The sequence below is a fragment of the Lynx rufus genome, unplaced genomic scaffold, assembly GCF_022079265.1.
Source record: "Lynx rufus isolate CCGP_SWC_20201006 ecotype Redwood Valley unplaced genomic scaffold, mLynRuf1.p SCAF_16, whole genome shotgun sequence".
NCBI lineage: Eukaryota > Metazoa > Chordata > Mammalia > Carnivora > Felidae > Lynx > Lynx rufus.
The window spans coordinates 13725503-13745309 of record NW_025814830.1 but is presented as its reverse complement, the minus strand read 5'-3'; the positions used below and the strand labels follow the sequence as shown (position 1 = coordinate 13745309).

At 45.7% G+C, this 19807-nt stretch overlaps 1 long non-coding RNA gene across 3 annotated transcripts; it reads left to right on the top strand.

Annotated features, from left to right (window-relative positions):
- The first annotated feature begins 13168 nt into the window (after positions 1-13168).
- LOC124511204 (uncharacterized) lies at positions 13169-18635 on the top strand. Of its 3 annotated transcripts, none has more exons than XR_006961834.1 (3): positions 13169-13499; positions 15197-15258; positions 17914-18635. It is a non-coding gene; the product is annotated as an uncharacterized LOC124511204 (long non-coding RNA). The 3 variants fall into 3 exon arrangements; XR_006961833.1 differs by having other exon boundaries at positions 15197-15372; XR_006961832.1 differs by lacking the exon at positions 17914-18635 and having other exon boundaries at positions 15197-15408.
- Positions 18636-19807: the final 1172 nt, after the last annotated feature.

Below are 19807 nucleotides of genomic sequence, written 5' to 3'. Positions count from 1 at the left end.
GATGGTCACCAAGAATTTCTTCCTCCCAATATGCACACGCCATCCCCTATACCAAAAGGTAGAGTCCCATTTTCCCTGCCCTTGACTCTGAGCTGACCTTGCAACTTGCATTGACAAAGAACGTGATGGAAGGGATGCTGTGTCAGTTCTGAAGGTAGACCTTAAGAATCCTTATAGCTTCTGGTTTTGCTTTCTTGGACTCCAGCTGCCATGCTGTAAGGAAGTCCAAGCTCCCTTCCCAGAGAGTGAGGACACACAAAGAGGCCTTGGAGGTGAGACACCATGTGTGGAAAGAAAGGCCACTAGGAGAAGAATCAAGGCACCCCAGTCAATAGCAAGTGCCAAAGGCCCCAGGAAGGTGAAAGAAGTAATCTGGATCTTTCTTGCCATGCCAGTCACTAGCCAAATGCAGCCACCTGAGTGACCCCAGGCAACACCATGTGGAGCAGAAGAGCCACCCAGTCGGCTGAAAGAATCATGAGAAATAATAAATTATTGTTGTTTTAAGTCCCTATGTTTTTAGATGGTCTGTTAGAAAACAATAGACAATGGAAACAGCACTGTTATTTTGGGGGCTTTATTACTACAACCAAATCTATACTCCACCGAACACAGTTTCAAAAGCCCAACCTGAACTAGTTGAGGCTGGAGGGTGAAGATTGTGAAGATGTGGAGGTTAATACACAAGTGCTCTAAGGGGAAAACTAAGCAACCTAAACATCAGAGGAGAAGGGATGATGGAACGCTGGACAGATCCAGACTGACTCCAAGATTCTCCATAGCTTGCTTCCACTTCTCTCTGGGCCAGCTTTGTTCAGCCCTCTCTGTTTCTTATGGAACTGCACAGTTTCTGTCATCAATAGCTCACTCTTGCTGAGTCCATGATTTAAAAGAGGAGAGGAGAGGAGAGGAGAGGAGAGGAGAGGAGAGGAGAGGAGAGGAGAGGAGAGGAGAGGAGGAAAGGAAAGGAAAGGAAAGGAAAGGAAAGGAAAGGAAAGGAAAGGAAAGGAAAGGAAAGGAAAGGAAAGGAAAGGAAATCCTGGGGGAGGCGCCTGGGCGGCTCAGTCAGTTAAGCTTCTGACTTCAGCTCAGATCATGATCTGGAGTTCATGGGTTCAAGTCCTGCGTCAGGCTCTGTGCTGACAGCTTGGAGCCTGAGGCCTGCTTCGGATTCTGTGTCTCCCTCTCTCTCTGTCCCTCCCCCACTCTGTCTCTCTCTTTCAAAGATAAATAAACACTTAAAAAATTAAAAGAAAATAAAAGAATCCTGGGAGAGGACTCAGCTTGGCTCAGCGTGTATTCCCTGCATTTCCCAAACCAATCACCTGTGGCTGGTGTGGGGGGCAAAGTCTGTAAGAAAGTGGCAGGGTGCTTGAGAACACTGGGTTGTAGATGAAGGACTGGTCCCTAAGCAGCATGTGGGGAATGCCCTTGGCTCCTCCCCCATACTCCCTCAGTATTCGCCACTTCCAGGCACACTACCTGGCTTACAACTTCCTGCACTGTGACTGTCTTCTCAAGGCCTCTTTCTGCAAGTTGGAGCTACCTATGCTCAGGTCCTGGCTCTGGTCTTAAACCAAGGTGACACCTGACCCAGATATAGCAGTCACAATTCTTCATTGCATACGGTAGATGCCACTAACTCGTTTAAACAGCAAAGTGGGTGTGTTCAAGGATGTTAGGGAGACCACTGAATCTCTGGGAGTGCCACAGATCTGTCCCGGGGCTACACAAATCCTAATGCCACCCAGGAGTTTCTGCTAAGACTTCCGCCGCTATTCACATCGGAATCGATTTTACAGGTTGCTTCCTTTTTCTCTTCACTCTTTCAGATAAAATTCTGATGCAAATACCAAAACATTTACCGATAAAATATGCTGCATGACCACACAGAGGAGGAGAATGAGGGGGAAAGGATTGGCCCTATGTGAACGGTCGTCGGGGTTAGAGAGATGGTTCAGGATTCCTCACACTCTTGTCTTCCTTCATTTCAAAATTCTCCAAATTAAAAATTTCTTGAAAACGTGGGTGCATTCGATTGGCAAAGTGCAGGACACATGCCTGCACACAGCTGCAAGGAAGGCTGGGAATTTCTGACTTCTGGACTGGGGAAGCTGAATTCATAAGGTAGGACATTCCCAAAATGTAGAGAAGACGTTCAAAAGACTCCAGACATCTGAATAGAAAGCATGAGAGATGTCCACAACACCAAAGGCACCAATCCATAGGGCCTGCCTTCCCCTTCCCCGGCAAGATGAGAGTTTGATTCGTTAGTCAAAATAAAATGGAAAACCACAATGATATACCACTGCACATCTATTAGAATGGCAAACAGCAGGGGCGCCTGGGTGGCTCAGTTGGTTAAGCATCGGCTTAGGCTCAGGTCACGATCTCGTGGTCCGTGAGTTCGAGCCTCGGGTCGGGCTCTGTGCTGACCACTCAGAGCCTGGAGCCTGTTTCAGATTCTGTGTCTCCCTCTCGCTCTGACCCTCCCCCGTTCATGCTCTGTCTCTCTCTGTCTCAAAAATAAATAAGCGTTAAAAAAAATAAAATAAAAAAATAAAAAAAAAAAGAATGGCAAACAGCAGCAGTTCTGACAATACCTAGAGCCGCCGAAGATGCCTAACAACGGGAACCCTCCTACACATTGCTGGTGGGAACGCAAAATGGTTCAGCCACTTAGGAAAAGTGGCAGTTTCTTATAAAGTTAAACACACGCTTGTCATATGACCCAACAATCCTATTCCTAGATATTTACTCAAGAGAAGTCAAAACTTAAGTTCACACAAACACCAGTATGCCATATAAACAGTGGCTTTATTTATAATTGCCCCAAACTAAAAACAAGCCATGTTTTCTTCAGCAGATGAATGAATCATGGTACATCCACACAATGGAATACTACTCAGCAAGAAAAAGGAATGAACTACTGATAAACCCACAAGAGCACAAACAAATCTGAAGTACATCATGCTATGGGAAAGATGCCAGACTCAAAAGTCTACATACACAATTCTATCCATAGAACACTCTGGAAAAGGCAGCCTGGAGGGACAGAAATTGGATCGGTGCCTGCCAGGGGCTGGAAGTGGAGGCAGTGGTTGACCACAAAGGGGAGCGAGGGAAATTGGGGAGGGGAGGACAAGAGAATTCTCTATTTTTCTTGTGATGATTTCATGGTTGCATGCGTTTGTCGAAGTTCATAGAACAATACACTAAAAAGGATGTATTTTACTCTACGTAAATTCTACCTGAATAAAAAATTATTTTAAAAAGATGAAAATTGGAAGCACCAAAGGAACTGGTAAAGCGGTTTCATGATGTCTTTATTTCCTACCAGTTTCAGTGTTGACAACTAAACAGATGTTTCCCGCTTTGGCTTGTGGGAAAGTGCTAGCAAGGACTGACTTGCAAGGCGAGTGAAGCACCATGCCAGCAATCAGCAAATATTGTTCTCTTCCCTTCTTCTATTAAAATGTAATTGGTAATTGGACATCTGGTCCCCTAGCCAAGACTGTGTTTCTCAGCCTCTCTGGAGCCAGGTGAGGCCCTGGAACTGTCTTCTGGTCATTGGAATGCGGGAAGAAACAACTTCCAGGTTGTGTCCCTAAAGGCAAAAGTGTGTCCTCCCTTTCTCTATTCTCCCTCTTCGCGGGAATGTGGCCCCGACACTGTCAGTGAACAGACATCCTAGGCCACAACAGCTGGCTTTATATGTTTGTGAAAGGAAGGCCTTTAAAATATAATTAAAGCAATGCTCCATAGATTTATCAGTTGTGGTTCATCCATATCATAAATGCAGTCATTATAAATGAATTAGAAATCTACAATTTTAAGCCCCATGCAGGGCTTAAAATTTAAGGCACCCTTGGGGCGCCTGGGTGGCTTGGTCGGTTAAGCGTCCGACTTCGGCTCAGGTCATGATCTCACGGTCCGTGAGTTCGAGCCCCGCGTCGGGCTCTGTGCTGACAGCTCGGAGCCTGGAGCCTGTTTCAGATTCTGTGTCTCCCTCTCTCTCTGCCCCTCCCCTGTTCATGCTCTGTCTCTCTCTGTCTCAAAAATAAATAAATGTTAAAAAAATTTAAAAAAAATTTAATGCACCCTTTACATTTGTTTTTTTACAGAGAGTATCTTTAACTTATATAATCATAAATAAATAAAAATATTTTAATATCAGAAAACACAACAAATAAAGGCAATTTTGTGGAGGAAAAAAAAATACAGGACTTCTGCTGTCAATATTGGTGTTCTAAGAAATCAGAAAGCACCCTCCCCTGAAGAACAAATAAAAATATAGGTTTAGGGAGGCGCCTGGGTGGCTCAGTCGTTTGAGTGTCTGACTCCGGCTGGGGTCATGATCTCGTGGTCTGTGAGTTCGAGCCCCGCGTCGGGCTCTGTGCTGACAGCTGAGAGCCTGGAGCCTGCTTCAGATTCTGTGTCTCCCTCTCTCTCTGCCCCTCCCCTCCTCATGCTCTGTCTCTCTCTCTCTCTCTGTGTCAAAAATAAATAAACATTTAAAAAAATACAGGTTGAGGGGCGCCTGGGTGGCTCGGTTGGTTGAGTATCTGGCTCTTGATTTTGGCTCAGGTCATGATCTCACAGTTCGTGAGTTTGAGCCCTGCATCGGGCTCTGCGCTGATGGCATGGAGCCTGTTTCGGATTCTCTGTCCTCTCTCTCTGCCCCTCCCCAACTCATTCTCTCTCTCTCTCTCTCTCTCTCTCTCTCCCTCCCTCTCTTTCTCAAAACTAAAAATGCAGTTTGAAATATATAGGAAAAGTTACTCAAAGCAGCAAAGGACTAGTAAGAGGGTAAGGAAATAGCATCCAATATTCAAAATACAACAAAAAGGGAGCCCAGAACTCAAATGCCTTCAGAACAGATGTCTTCACTATGTTCTGAAGACATGGTCCAATCCAGAAGACAGTTAGGGACTAGAGAGGCAAAAAGTAGAGGCCCAGGTCCACCCAGACTGGAGAGTGTGAACATCACTCTTCATTTTCAACTGGGATCTGAAGGCTTGTCACACTCAAGGTAAGAGTGAGCCAGAAATCACGTAGCCTTCATGTGAACTAACAGCTTATCCTTGCAGCCCCTAAGTCAGGTAAACCTGGGTCTTGTCCTGGATGAATGTCCCCTCTGGAGTAACATACAGCCATACTAGGTCTTCAGATTCTTCCTACAAATCTTTTTTAAAAAAATTTTTGGGGGTTGGGGGTGCCTGGGTGGCTCAGTCGGTTAAGCATCCGACTTTGGTTTAGGTCATGATCTCATAGTTCATGAGATCGAGCCCCAAGTTGGGCTCTGTGCTGACAGCTTAGAACCTGGAGCCTGCTTGGATTCTGTGTCTCCCTCTCTCTCAGCCCCTCCCCCACTCATTCTCTGTCTCTCTGTGTCTCCCTCAAAAATAAATAAAAACATTAAAAAAAACGTTTAATGTCCCTCTTCCTACAAATCTAAGATATCATGAACAAGAATAGGCAGGATCAACAAAAATGACAACATACATGCAAACACTTCAGATGTCTGACTTATCATCCTGCCAATTTTTGCAAAGAATTTGTATCACCTGGAAATAAGCAGCTATATTCCCTTCGACTGCTCATCTGTGACCTGACCTTACTGTTATACATCTGCTCTTTGCTCTGGAAAGTAACCCAGAAGATGACCCTCACAGTACAGAGAGCAAAACAAATTAGACACCAAAGCTAAGATTTCATTTCTCGGGGCCGCCTGGGTGGCTCAGTCAGTTAAGTGTCTGACTCTTGATTTCAGCTCAGGTCATGATCTCATGGTTTGTGAGATTGAGCCCCACATCAGGCTCTTTGCTTACAGCATGGAACCTGCTTGGGATTCTTTCTCTCCTTCCCTCTCTGTCCCTCCCCTGCTCACACTTTCTCTTGCTCAAAATAAATAAATAAACAAACTTTTTTTTTTAAGATTTCAAGGTGCCTGGATGGCTCAGTTGGTTAAGTGTCTGACTCTTGGTTTCTTCAACAAATAAAAATGTTTAAATGTTTATTTATTTTTGAGATAGAGAGAGAGAGAGTGGGGGAGGGGCAGAGAGAGATGGGGACAGGGGATTGGAAGTGGAAGTGGGCCCTGCATGGATGGCTTCAGCGCTGACAGCAACGAACCCGATGTGGGGCTCGAACTCACTAAATCGGAGACCTGAGCCGAAGTTGGACGCTCAACTGACTGAGCCACCCAGGCACTCCTCAAAATAAAAATAAATGTTAAAAATATATTTCATTTCTTGGGGCGCCTGGGTGGCTCAGTCAGTTGAGCGTCCAACTTTAGCTCAGGTCATGATCTCACAGTTCGTGGGTCTGAGCCCCACATTGGGCTCTGTGCTGATAGTTCAGAGCCTGGAGCCTGCTTCAGATTCTGTATCTCCCTCTCTCTCTGCTCCTCCCACATTCATGCCCTGGTTCTCTCTGTCTCTCAAAAATAAATAAAAGTTAAAAAAATTTAAATATATTTCATTTCTCGGTTCACCTACGCTAGGAAAGAGCTGTGAGGTGAGTCTCCATTTCCCTTTTCTCCTTCTCACTGCCTGGAATGTGAATGTGGTGGGAGCCATCTTGGGCCACGCAGGCCAGGGCACTCCCCTAGGAATGGTAGGACCATCGGTTAGACAGCCTAGATCTCTGATGCCATGAAACCTCCATACCATCACAATGAAACCCTGGACAATTTATACTTCATCTATTGGTGAAAGAGAAATAAAGTTCTACTTTGTTTAAGCCACTGTTATATTGAATTCTATTACAGGGTTCATATCCTACCTAACCTATATCCTATCTAAGTGTTCATTACACATGAGCAATTTCTCATGTTCCTAAAATCCCCTTAGAAATATCAGTCTAGGGGCGCCTGGGTGGCTCAGTCGGTTAAGCCTCTGACTCTTGATTTTGGCTCAGGTCATGATCTCGAAGAGCCTGCTTGGAATTCTTTCTCTCTTCTCTCTGCCCCTCGCCCCACCTCAAAACAAATAAATAAACATTAAAAAAAAAAGAACTATAGGGGCACCTGGGTGGCGCAGTCGGCTAAGCGTCCGACTTCAGCCAGGTCACGATCTCGCAGTCCGTGAGTTCGAGCCCCGCGTCGGGCTCTGGGCTGATGGCTCAGAGCCTGGAGCCTGTTTCCGATTCTGTGTCTCCCTCTCTCTCTGCCCCTCCCCCGTTCATGCTCTGTCTCTCTCTGTCCCAAAAATAAATAAACGTTGAAAAAAAAATTTTTTTTTAAATAAATAAATAAAATAAAAAAAAAGAACTATAACTCTTAATGGGTTTGTAATATTATATCTTCTGAAGTTATTGAATTTTTATTAACTCGTGCATGTATTCATTTATTTAACACCTATTTGCCCAGGCCCCTGGATGGGTGATAGGTATGTAATAGTGAACAAAACTGCCCTCCTAGATCTTGGCTCCTAGTGGAGGGAGAAAGGCAATAAATAAGAAAACTAGTAAATATGACGTTTCTATTTTCAGAGATAGCCAGCATGTTCCAAAATCTGTGGCAGAGACTGGCTAATTTGTCACTAAAACTGCTTCCCTCTGCTTCTTTGCATACAGCTGGACCACATTTCCCATCGTCCCTTGTAATCAGGTATGTGAGGCAATAACGCGAGCAAATGTGTTGTGACGGACCTCCAGGTGTGACCCTGAAAACCTCCCACTTGTGGCCCTCACCTCTTTCAACACCCACCGGTAGAGAGGACTGGGGGCAGGGGCAGGCCGACTAAAGGAGCCCAGCGCTGCCAGATGGGAGGAGCTTCAGTCCCAGGGTGACTCAGGGGCAGAGACCCCCTACTGATTGCATTTACACTATGGTGTGAAGGAAAGATAGATTGTATTAAGCCACTGAAATTTGGGCTTCTTTGGTTAACAAGAGCTTGTGGGGTGCCTGGGTGGCTCAGTCAGTTAAGCATCTGACTTCAGCTCAGGTCATGATCTCCCTGTCCAACCTGAGTTCAGGCCCCTCATCGGGCTCTGTGCTGACAGCTCAGAGCCTGGAGCCTGTTTCAGATTCCGTGACTCCCTCTCTCTCTGCCTCTCCCCCACTCACATTCTGTCTCTCTGTCTCTGAAAAATGAATAAACCTTAAAAAAATTTTTTTTAAATAAACTTAAAAAAAATTTTTTTTAAAAGCTAGTAATTTGCCTTACCTAATATGTTCCATGAAGCAAAGATTCTGGAAGACTGCAAAAAATGGCTCCAATTTTTCAACCCTCTCTGTCTCCCTGCCTTTCACCATCTGACTTCAAGGCAACTCCCATCAAAGGGTGGAGTCTATTTCCCTGCCCTTGAATCTGAGTAGGTGTTGGGAACTGATGTGGTCAACAGAATGAAGAGCAAGGAATAGCAGGACAGTTGCCAGCGATAGCCAACTGATTCAGGCTGCCTGACCAAATAAATCCGGCGAGGGGGTGGAAATGCCTAGGAGGTCCCCCACCCCTTCCCCATACAGTTATCATGGACTTCAGCATGCTGATAAAAATTCCAACAAAGCAGCTCATCTAACTTTATTCAAGCCAGCGTTTCCCACGTTTCTTTCTTTTTTTTTGTTTTTTAAAAAAAAATTTTTTTCAACGTTTTTTATTTATTTTTGGGACAGAGAGAGACAGAGCATGAACGGGGGAGGGGCAGAGAGAGAGGGAGACACAGAATCGGAAACAGGCTCCAGGCTCTGAGCCATCAGCCCAGAGCCTGACGCGGGGCTCAAACTCCCGGACCGCGAGATCGTGACCTGGCTGAAGTCGGACGCTTAACCGACTGCGCCACCCAGGTGCCCCTCCCACGTTTCTTTTCGCAAGGAATCCCTTTACCTTCAAATGACATCCCATGGGTCTTTGTCAAATGTTAGTGGGACACGGGATTATTTCCAATTTGTTTTTGGTTTTGGTCTGTTTTTTCTGTTATTATTAGAAAATGGTGCCATGAAAATCTCTTTAGTGAAATCTTTTCCCACTTGCTGGATTCTTTCAGAGGCTAAATTCCTAGATGTATAAATGGTGAATTAACAGATACACACATTTTTAGGCTTTGACCTCAGGCTGTCCAATCCTTCTCCAGAAGGGTCATTCCCATTCCCATCCCAGCCATGGTGAATGAAATCTCACATTTACCTGAACTCTCCTCAGCTATAGGGAACCACATTTCAAACATCTTTGCTGATTTGACAGGCAAAGGGATGTGTTTCAGTATTTCAAGTGGCAATTATTTGAACATTACTTTTTTTCTATTTGTATTTCTTCTGTGAATTGTCTTTTCCTCTTATTTGCCCATCTTTTGGGTATTGGATTTTCATGTTAATTCCACATTGACATATTAATATCTTCATTACAATATGTTAACCATTTGTCAGTTTTGCCTGTCGCGAGTATTTTTCTCCAGTATTTTGCATAACCTCAATTTTAGTCACGCCCTTTTTGGACACATGGAATATTCAATTCTTTAAACAGTCAAATCCATCAGTCTTTTCCTTGGTGATTTGTTCTCCCGTTTTGAAGTTCAGGTAGTCTTTTCCAACCCAGAGGTTATTAAATATTTATTTCATCTTCAAGACTTTTATTGTGTAACTTTCTTCCCATATTTTACTCTAGTCCGTCTGGAATTTATTTTTATTTGTCATGTAAGATGAGGCTCCAAATTGATATCTTCCCCCAAATGGCTGGAATATAAATCCAATTGGTATGACATTATAGTTCTGTTCTATAATACATTCTTGCTTTCTTTATTCTGTCTTTGGCCAGCCATTCCAGTAAGATACCCAGCATGACTGCTAGTTCATGGAAATCACATTTTAAGTTAGGTGAAGTCCGTGATTTTGTCTGCTTTATCACTCATGTATCTACAGGACCTAGAACAGAACCTGGTGCACAGCAGTTGAGTATCTCAGTGAATGTCTGGTGAAAGAATAAATGAGGGAATGAATGAATGAATGAATGAATGAAAGAATGAGGGGATGAATGAATGCATACAATATGCCAGCCTTAATCTGGGCAGTGAGTTTATTTATGTTGGGAATAACATCCTGCCCCTTTACTCCATAAGGCCCACAGAAAATAGGAAATAGTTCACTCAGCCTATATCAGGTAGCTATTGCTGCATGACAGATTCCCAAAACTAGTGGCTTAAACAGCAACTATGTTATTATTTGCTCACTGTCCTGTGTTTTAAGAATTTGAATTGGACCCAACAGAGAAGGTTTGTCTCTGCTCTACATGATGTCAGCTGAGGCTACAGCATCCAAGAAGGCTTCTTTATTCATGTTTCTGGTGTTTCAAGAAAAGCTCAAACGGCCGAGGGACAGCTAGAACAGAGGTCACAGATTCGGGGCTATCAATTCTCGCTATCTGGCTTCCTCAGTTCTCCATGTGGCTTTTCCACGTAATCACTCTGTGTGGCCTTTCCATGTGGTCTCCCCGACAGGGAGCTCAGCGTTCCTGAGTACACGAAAGCAAAAGCTGCCAAGCTTAAGTCTGAGGCCAGAACTGGCAGAGGGTGACTTCTGTTACATTCTGTTGGTTAAAACAAGTCACATGTCCAAGGCAGAGGCAAGGGACAGGACTGCGGGAGAGCGTGAGCAGTGAGGTATAGTTCTTTGGGAATCTCAGTATAACTGACTTCCACAATCCATTAAATGGCTCCTTACTGACCTTTCGCAAGGGTCAGGCAAGAAACAGATGCAATGGTGGGCCCCACAGACGCACTCTCCTAAAATGCAGTGAATGTATGGGCCCAGGCCGTTACTGGGCCCTGAGGCAGGTGCCTCTCCCAACCTGAGACAGTACATGCTCAGGAAGGCTCCCAGGGAAGGCTTCCAATAAAGGTAACTACACACCTGTGTCTTAAGAGTAGAACACAGTCAGTGGAAGAGCATGTACAAAGGCACATAGGTAAGAAACCACTTGTGGGAATGCAAGCTGGTACAGCCACTCTGGAAAACAGTATGGAGGTTCCTCAAAAAACTAAAAATAGAACTACCCTACGGCCCAGCAATTGCACTACTAGGTATGTATCCAGGGATACAGGTGTACTGTTTCAAAGGGACACGTGCACCCCCATGTTTATGGCAGCACTGTCGACAATAGCCAAAGTATGGAAAGAGCCCAAATGTCCATCGATGGATGAATGGATAAAGAAGATGTGGTATATATATACAATGGAGTATTACTCGGCAATCAAAAAGAAGGAAATCTTGCCATTTGCAACCACGTGGATGGAACTGGAGGGTATTGTGCTAAGCAAAATTAGTCAGAGAAAGACAAAAATCATACGACTTCACTCCTATGAGGACTTTAAGAGACAAAACAGAGGAACATAAGGGAAGGGAAACAAAAATAATATAAAAACAGGGAGGGGGACAAAACAGAAGAGACTCGTAAATATGGAGAACAAACTGAGGGTTGCTGTGGGGTTGTGGGAGGGGGGATGGACTAAATGGGTAAGGGGCACTAAGGAATCTACTCCTGAAATCATTGTTGCACTATATGCTAACTAATTTGGATGTCAATTTTAAAAAATAAAAAATAAAACAAGTTAAAAAAAAAACTACTTGGTGACTACTTCAACCAATAGACAGCAGGAGAAGTGATGCTGTGTGACTTCAGAAGCTGAGTCAGAAAATGCTAAGCAGTTTCTTTCTGGATCTTTTGCAACACATGCTCTGGGAGAAGCCAGCCACCATGTAAGATTGCCATGCTGGAGTGGCCATGTGTATTTGCTCTGGTCAGCAGTCCACTGACCTCTCATCTGACGGTCAGCAACATTGCCAGCTATGTGAGTGAGCCACCTGGGACACCAGGCCCGTCGCGTTTTCAAATGACTCCAGCCCACTTAACATCTGAGTTCAACCATACGATGGACACCAAGTAAGAACAGCCCCACTGAGCCCTTCTGGAATAACTGATCCATAAAGTCAGAGGGAAAAGAAAATGGTTGACTTAAGCTGCTTAGTTTTTGGATAACGTGTTGTGCAGCAAAAGATAACTGAAACACTGGGGTCGCAAATTCTACCCTAACCCTAGTCCTACAGCAGCAAGACCTATAATGTGACTCAGTGAGGTGGGGACACCACGGCATGGTGGGGACCCTGGTTTGTCCGGGACCCCGTGCTGTCCTGCTCTAGGCTGTATTTGCCCCCAGACCTATTCCTCATCCTCCCCTTTCTGCCTGCATCCCAGGCCAGTTTCCAGCCTCTCCCTTTATCTGGATTTACCTGGGGTTCCGCCAACAGGAAGCAGTGGCAGGAGCCCAGCGAGTGGGAGCAGCAGGCCAAGGCAATTCTTCCCTCTCCCTGTGGTTGTGCCTCCCCACAGCTCCAGCCAGCTAGACAATCCTTCTGGGTCTCCAGCTTCTATGAGGTGACTTTGTCTCTGGGTCTGATGATGGTAACTCCTTCCTTCGTTCCTCCAGCCTGGAGTGACAGTGGCTTCCCACTGCTGCTAATTTCTGATTGCTTCACTGGCTCCTACTTGGCCCCTTAGCTCCTCCATCTGGTGCATAACCACCTCCATGTGTTAACATCTCTCTTTTCTAATATCTGTATCTCCATCAGCTAAACTTTCATAGGTTTAGCAGCTCCAGCCTACTGTGCCCAAGGAGAAAAATGGCCTCCAGGGGTGCCTAGGTAGCTTAGTCAGTTAAGTGTCCAACTCTTGACCTCAGCTCAGGTCATGATCTCACAGTTCATGAGATCGAGGCCCACATCAGGCTCTGTGCTGATAGCACAGAGCCTACTCGGGATTCTCTCTCTCCCTCTCCCTCTGCTCCCCCTCAAAATAAATAAATAAAATATATAAATAAACATAAAAAAATAAAAGTGGGCTCCAAGTTGTCAGATATCCCAACACGGCAGAAGGCAGAAATCAGGAGTGTCATCGGGGTGTTCCTATTTTTCAAACACTGTGGACGCCAATGGTCCTCTGACTTCAGAGTAGGTAGAAGCCACAAGAGAGACTGAGGAGGAGCACTTCCTAGGTCAGTGAACAGACCTATCTTGAGCACCTACTATGTGCAGGTAGGAGCTGGGGACAAAGTGGTAAGCAAGAGAGGTGAATCCCTGCCCTTGTATGCTTACGACATTTAGTAGAGGAGACAAACAAATGAAGAAGAGGAAGAACAATGTGTGTAACATGCCACGCAGAAGGAGAGGTGGGTGATATGTGAATGTGGGCGTCGGGGAGTCAGGCTTCAGTTGGAGTGACACAAGGACAGCATTGAGATGGGGCATCTGAACTGAGAGACCTGAAGGACAAGAGAGCTAGACCTACACTACAAAGATCTGGGAGAACTCTATTCCCAGGAGAGGGGATGGCCATCACAAAGGCCCCGAGCCAGGAAAGAGCTGGGAGTGTGTGAGAACAGCGAGAAGAGATGGCTGGGGCCGAAAGAGTCAAAGGGAAGTTGGAGGACAATGTGAGGTTGAGGAGGCTGCAGAGGTCACGTGACGGAGGGCTGCAGCAGCCACAGGAAGGAGCTCGGAGTTTACTGTAAGTGCAACGAGAAGCCATTGGAAGGTTTTACGCAGAGAAGTAATACGATCTGATTTATGTTTTTGAAAGACACCCCTTGCCCCTCCCCTCAAGCTGTGGTGAGAGGACTACAAGTAGGACACACGATTAGAGGCGGGTTTGTTAGCAATTGTGGTGGTCCATTTGGTGCCGAATGGGGCTCAGACCAGGGTGTTAACAGTGGAGGGGTGAGAAGTGGGTGGGTTTGGGAGAGTACTGCATCACAGAAAGCAGAAGGGGAGTTTTCAGACGGGATTGGTCTGAAGGACTTGTTAAAATGCAGACAGCTGGGTCCTATATCCCCAGGGATTCCAGTTCAGCGGGTCTGGGCAGCAGAGAATTTGCAATTGTAACAAGTTATCATGCGCTGTTGCTGCTGCTACTGACCCAAAGATCACATTTTGAAAATCACTAGGTCGAAAACAATGCTAATAGAAATATAATGTAATATGTTTCTAATAGATTTATTTCTAAATATATTTCTAATAGAAATATAATGTATATAATAACGTGTGTTATTTAAAAATCTCTAGTAGCCACATTTCAAAAGAAAAGTGAAAGTATTTTGACAAAATATTTCAATCATATATTTTATTATTAATATATCCCAAATACTATAGTTTCTTTTTTTTTTTTTTTTTTTTTTCAACGTTTATTTATTTATTTTTTTGGGGGGACAGAGAGAGACAGAGCATGAACGGGGGAGGGGCAGAGAGAGAGGGAGACACAGAATCGGAAATAGGCTCCAGGCTCCGAGCCATCAGCCCAGAGCCTGACGCGGGGCTCGAACTCACGGACCGCGAGATCGTGACCTGGCTGAAGTCGGACGCTTAACCGACTGCGCCACCCAGGCGCCCCCCAAATACTATAGTTTCAATACATTATCAATGTCTTTAAAATTCTCAAGACATTTTACATTCTTTTTCTTTTTTCTTTCTTTCTTCCTTTTTTTTTTTTTTTTGTAGTAAATCTTTGAAATCCCAGTATGTATTTTATACTTAGAGCACATCTCAATTAGGACTAGCTAGCCCACTGTGTGGCTAGTGCCTACTAATACTGGCCAGGACAGGATAGGCCCATCATGGCAGGATCATTGAGTTAAGGATAGAGAAGTGACTCTTGAGTTTGGCAATAGGGAAGAGCTTTAGCAACACAAAACTATTGGGGTTTTGTGTGTGTGTGAAACAGAGGGAAAGAGATGAAGGGGAGAGCATGTAGACACTTCCCTCTTAAAGTTTGGCTGTGTTTTTATAATGGATGAGTCAGGCTGACAACTCTCAAACCCAACATTGGATATTAATATCACAAGCAAAGAAACATCCAGACATTATTATGTGCCTCCTGATTGAAGAACTCAACATCACCCATGAAGCCTACTTACCCCCAAATTAAACCTGAATCTGGGGGTGCCTGGGTGACTCAGTCGGTTTAGCAACCAACTTCGGCTCAGGTCATGATCTCACAGTTCATGAGTCCAAGCCCTGCTTTGGGCTCTGTGCTTACAGCTCAGAGCCTGGAGTCTGCTTTGAATTCTGTGTCTCCCTCTCTCTCTCTCCTTCCCCTGATTATGCTCTGTCTCTCTCTCTCTCTCTCAAAAACAAATAAACATTTTTTAAAAATCAAAAAACAAAACACAAAACACCTGAATCTGACGCAGCCTCTACATCTGTTTGCAGGACATACAGGAGACAGAAGAACATAACGAAGGACACCAAGTGCAACCAGCCAAATCAGACAGGTACCTTTGTGAGAGGTACCAACAAAATGCAATGCATAGATCCTGTTTGGATTCTGATCTGAACCAGTCAACAGTTAAGACATTTATAAGACAATCAGGGAAATCTGGAGACAGGTTGGATACTGAATAAAATTCAGAAATTATTTGTTTTTAGGTGTGATAAAGGTGTTATTTTTTTGAAAGAACCTTGTGTTTTAGAGATACATATAAAAGTATTTGTGGATGAAATATGCCGTCCGGGATTTGCTTTACACTAATTCTGCAGGGAGGGAGGCAGAAAAAATAAAACAGGATTGGCCATACGTTGATAATTGTTGAAGAAAGGTGCTGGGTACCTGGAGGGTCATTACCCCATTCTTCCCGTGTGCACGGTTGAACATTACCATAATAGGGTGGGGTTTTTGTTGTTTATTTTGTTTGTTTTTTAAAGGAGGGAGAGGGGGTAACTGTGAAGGAAAAGAGAGAAAAGAAGGGGAAGGGATTGTTTTCTTTGAAGACTGAAGCGCCTTGAACAGTCTCGAGAGCCGGCAAGGGTTGGTGGAGATTCAGGAGAGCCGCAGGCGGCTGAGCTGGCTCCAGCGCATACACAGCGGCGGGGGTCTGGTCTCGCAGTTCCCTGAGTAAGGGATTGCGCAGCACCCCACGCCCCCACGCCGTTGCTTTAAAGCGGCGGCGACTCCCGGGACTGAACAGCTGCTGCCCCTACCCACCCACTAAGGTCCATCTGGCTAGACCAACCGCCCGCGCCGGCGCAGCATTTCCTCCACGGGGCGCGGGCCTCCGTTCCGCCACCCCACAATTCCCCGCGCCGCTCCGGAGGCGCGCTCTCGGTGGGGGTGAGGTCTCGGCCCCCAGATTTGAGCAAGGTGAGGCAGAGGGTGTCGCGTGGCCTTCTGGGAAATGCAGTTTACTTCCCAGGCTGGAAGCACCGCTTAAACCACCCACGAGACTACGTGCCCCACAATGCGCCGCGCGCGCAGCGGCTGAGCGGTGTGTTGCTGCCCCCAAGTGGCGACTGAGGGGTTGTGTCCCGACCTGGGAATAGTGCTGAGAGGAGCAGCAGCGGGGACGGGACTTGGGGACTCGGGGTTGCCCTGGGAACCTCTGGGAAGCCCATCCAGATGGTGAGGCTTCCAGACATGGGCCAAGGAAGAGTGGTAGTGGTGAAGAAGTTGGAGGTAGGGGCCACTATGAAGATTAAATGAAATCAGGACAGTAACTGTTGGCTCTATATTATCGTTATCATTATTACAGCTAGTACTTACAGAGTAAACACATCTGTGCCAGGCACTGCTCCCAGCTTCTTACATGGATTATCTTATTTAATCCTCCCAACAGCCATATGAGGTGCTATCAGCCAGTCCGCCTCTTGAAGGAATGAATGAAGAATGAAGTTGAGGCCCAAAGAAGGGAATAATTTGCCCATAGTCAATTCAACTGGTCTGTAACAGACCTGGGATTTGAACTTAGACTGTCAGGCTTCAGAGTCAGTACTTCTCTTCCTCAAGACTGCAACACCCTCTGATCGTTCAGTTAAATTATCCCAAGATACTAATTAGCACATGAATCAACTAAAAATGGCTATTAGCATGTGGATCTTTTTGAGTTGGTAATTGTTGGTTGGTGTTCCTGCCCAAGTTTGTGATTTAGCCCTGCTCCAGGACAGAGTTTACAGTCAGCATAGATTTACAGTTTGCACATGAATCAGCACAGGTTTGTGTTCACAGAGATCGGATTTCTGATTAGCACTTGAATCAACAGTGGTTTGTGTTAGGAGCTGGAATCATTAGGTTAATGATTAGCACACAGGTCTGCACAGATAATAGATAGATAGATCACACAGATAATACAGGGATTATGTTCAAACCTATGTACCCCCTTCTGGTCCAGGTGACTTCGTCCTCAAATGTTGCCCTCATCCCTTCACTGAACCTCCACTCCCAACCCCACCATCACACACAGGCAGGCAGACCTGGTGATTTCTTTGTCCCTTCCCTCTCCCCAATCTTGTTCATAATGGAATATCACAGCGACAAACACAGGTCCAGAAACTACCTGTTCTCTTTCTGCCTTATGAGGAGACAAAATTCCAAAGCCTGGACTGTGCCTGATTCACAGGTGTGTTCCCAGCACTGGGCCTGGCACATAGTGAGGGCTCAATAAATGCTTGGGGGGAAAAAAGTGTTGGATACTCACTATCATCTTTCGGCACTGACCTAGAGATTTATCAAATCAAGCCAGATTCACTTTGCCCTCAAAGGAGTCAAATTTGTGATCACCCACCCCAAAGGCCGGGACCAGGGTAGGTGGGTGGGTGGTCAGCGTGGGGCTGAGACATCTCCCTGGAGCAGGATTCGCTGTAGTGAATGGAAGGAGATCCCACAGCCTCTTCCTGCTGCTTCCCCCTGAGGTTGTGGATCTGGTGGTGGTTGATGTTGGGTCCATTGTCATCCATACACTCTGCATAACTACGATGGCAGGAAGCTGCCCAGCCTGGGGATATGTTCTCAGCCCTCCTTGCATCTGGGGTGGCTATGTGATTAGTTCTCTCCAATAAAATACGGGCAGAAGGGAGGTTTATAGAGGGTCACTTCTGGGCCAAGCTTTTTAAGAAGCTGGTGAAACTTCTTTACCCTCTCTCCTCCCATTTGCCAGGTGGAAGCAGATAATTTGGAGCCCCAGGAAATGATGGAGGCACAAAATTAACCAGTCTGCCGTGTGAGTCACCAGATGGAGGACAGATGCCAACCAAGCAGGACACCTGTGGCAAGAAACCAACTATTGTATGAAGTCACTGAAATCAAGGGAGTTCTTTGTTACAGTAGCTGACATTACACTTACTGATATTCTGACCCTTCCTCTCTGGGCCCCTGATATCAATAAACCTTGAGCACCCCCTGTCATTCTGTGAAATGAAACTCTAATTGTGGTGTTCCGGCTTTCACATAGCGTTTTCATACAGTGGCCCACTGGCTATATGTTTACTAATTAAAACTCATCGGTATATTCCACTCCATTCTCTGCCCAAATGTAAACTTGTCCCCATGTTCTTATGGAAGTCTTCTTCCACGTTGACAGGTGGAAGTCATTAAAGCAGACCCTGAGCCTCACGTTAGGTCTTCCACCATAGCTAAGCAGAACCTCATACACAGGATCTTGTGGTTGCCCTGTAGAAGTCAGTGCTTGCCTGGAACCCATCAGTCTGATTTACGGTGGTGGTTAGTATGCGCTCGTCTTGCCCCTCTCTTTTGACCCATCCGTATGGAAATGCACCTTCCGACCTAATCTTTAAAGCCAGTTCCTAGTCTGGGGCATCTGGGTGGCTCAGTCTGTTAAGCATCTGACTCTTGATTTCAGCTCAGGTCATGATCTTGTAGTTTGTGGGTTCAAGCCCCACATCAGGCTCTGTGCTGATGGTGCAGAGCCTGTCTGGGATCCTCTCTCCCTCTCTCTCTGCCCTGCGCTCATGCTCTCTCTCTTTCTCTCAAAATAAATAAATAAACTTAAAAAAAAATGAAATGAATTCCCGGTCCTCAGTATCAATTCATGTGCTAATTACAAAGCTGAGCTAATTCCAATGAACCCCACTGGCTAGGCTTGGGTTGGCAGGGACTAGTTGAGGATAAGGGGACACCACCTCCATCCATGATTGCTCAAACAACCCCCAACTTGAAGAGGGCCTAAGTTTATTTGTAAAGTGATTTTTTAACAGACTTCATTGATTTGAATACCTTATAGGTATTTGATACGACTTTCTGAATGTTTCTTGTGTATATATGTGGGAATGTGGCTCACACATGCATGCAAGAGAGAATCTGTGCAGAATGTGTTTTTACACATATGATCTCTCACATGTCTGAGTGTGAGTCTGTGCATGTGTGTGTCCCCTATATTTGAACAGGAAGCCAGGTGTATATGTGTTCCATGTGCCTGCTGTATCTGTGTTCTGGTGAGCCTCTGAGTACGTGATGTGCATGTGTGAATATGGATGTGTCCCCCGTGTGTATTTGTGTATATTCAGGCAGATTCTGTGCATGCGTATGAGCAGTCCTCTTCCCCCAAGGCCCCCTCAGCTCTCAGGCAGTTTAACCTCATTCTTCCTGCTGTGGCTGTTTCCGCTGCTTTTGTCCCCTTCTCCAGATGTTGTAATTAAGTAAATGCGGCAATTAAGTGGAACCCCCCAAAACACCATCCCATCAGGATACCCTTGCAGGAGCTAATGAGGGGTTACAGCACATGCAGACACATGCACGGTACTACTCGGGCATTGCAGGGACCCCCAGACTGCACATGCTATAGAATGAGGGCACACAAGCAATATAGAGGTCCCTTTGCCCACCTACTCTGTTCATACTCATCCTTCAGGTCTCAGCATAAAGGTCCCCTCTCCAGGAAGCCTCCCTGACTGGGGCCCAGGGGGTGGGGGCGCCTAAAGGGTTGGATTCTGCCTCTGGGGCCCCACACCCTTCTGCTTCCCCCGTCAGGAGCCCTGACCACTCTGGCCTGTGCTTTGCCATCAAAGTATTACTTTGCCCTGTGCTTCCCCTGT